The sequence below is a fragment of the Prionailurus bengalensis genome, chromosome C1 (assembly GCF_016509475.1).
Source record: "Prionailurus bengalensis isolate Pbe53 chromosome C1, Fcat_Pben_1.1_paternal_pri, whole genome shotgun sequence".
Lineage (NCBI taxonomy): Eukaryota > Metazoa > Chordata > Mammalia > Carnivora > Felidae > Prionailurus > Prionailurus bengalensis.
Window position 1 is genome coordinate 160212477 of NC_057345.1, and position 1375 is coordinate 160213851.

The window sequence follows — 1375 nt, forward strand, 5'->3', positions numbered from 1 at the left end:
CACATGCGTGCACACGTGTGCGGGCGCTCTCTCTCTCTCTCTCTCAAAAGCAAATAAACATTAAAAAAAATTTTTTTAACAGGGATGGGTGTTCTGAGAATTTACCAGATCCAAACTAAATATTCATTTAATCAGGAAACATTTAGCATATTCTTAGTATGCATAGAACATGCAACAAAGTGCCATGGGTATGGCAAAGACTCAGCCTTACGACTTAGCTTAGAACACTCTTCCACATTTATATAACATGTGTCCCAAAATGAATTTCATATATTATTCATTCAGTGTATTTGTCCATTCATTCTTGTATTCATCCATTCAGTGAATCTTGATCAAACACTTCCTGTGTGCCAAGCACTGTTCTAGGCCTTGGGATGCACCAATAAGCCAATAGATAGAAACAGACAAAAAGCATGCTCACTTTGGCAGCATGTACACTAAAACTAAAACAACACACAGAAAATTGGTGCGGTCCCTGCACAAGGATGACACGCAAATTTGTAAAACAGCCCATGTTAAAAAACAAAACAAAAACAGACAAAAAGCTCTGCCCCTTTGCTCCCATGGAGCTTTATTTAGGTTGAGGGACAGCCAATAAGCAAGCAGCACGATAAATAAGTCAACTACATAGTGTGTCTGGAGTGACCAAACATTCTGGTGGTTTGTTCAAGATAGTCTCAGATTATATATATTGTTCTGTCCCCACCCCATTCCAGTTAATGCTCCGTTTCACCTTCAAAAGTGTTCCATTTGGCCAATGAATTGGTCACTCTAAGTATGTTTGAAGATGATACATGGAGAATAGGGAGAGCAGAGAATGGATTGCAGGTTAACAAGGTGGTCAGGGTGGGTCCTATGGAACCAGGAACATTTGAGCTAAGATTTGAACAGTATGAGAGTTGGTCAAGAGCATATGATTTTAAAAGTCTGTATCCTTATTATAAAACATTGAACTAATATACTTTTTCATGCTTTTCTTCAGCCTATATAAGCTTTTTTTTTTAATTTTTTTTTTTAACATTTATTTATTTTTGAGACAGAGAGAGACAGAGCATGAACAGGGGAGGGGCAGAGAGAGAGGGAGACACAGAATCTGAAACAGGCTCCAGGCTCTGAGCAGTCAGCACAGAGCCCAGCCTATGTAAGCTTTTAAAACATAAATGGTGTTATATTGCTCGTAGTATATGGCATCTTTGAATCACTAACTTATCCTGGCCAGTTCCACATCAGCGTATACACACAGTAGTCCACTGTGTACTCATACTGCTTTCCCACTGCTGCAAGACTCTCCATCTAAATTGATTCTGCTCTAGTGAAAGAAGGGAGTGGCAGATTTGGGGGAGGGACCGAGAAAAGGAGGCCAGGGATTAAGCCT

General features: G+C 39.8%; 1 non-coding gene across 1 annotated transcript; it reads left to right on the forward strand.

Moving 5' to 3' along the window:
* Nucleotides 1-413: 413 nt before the first annotated feature.
* LOC122482301 lies at nucleotides 414-520 on the forward strand. Its single transcript, XR_006297097.1, has one exon. It is a non-coding gene; the product is annotated as a U6 spliceosomal RNA (small nuclear RNA).
* The last annotated feature ends 855 nt before the right edge of the window (nucleotides 521-1375 follow it).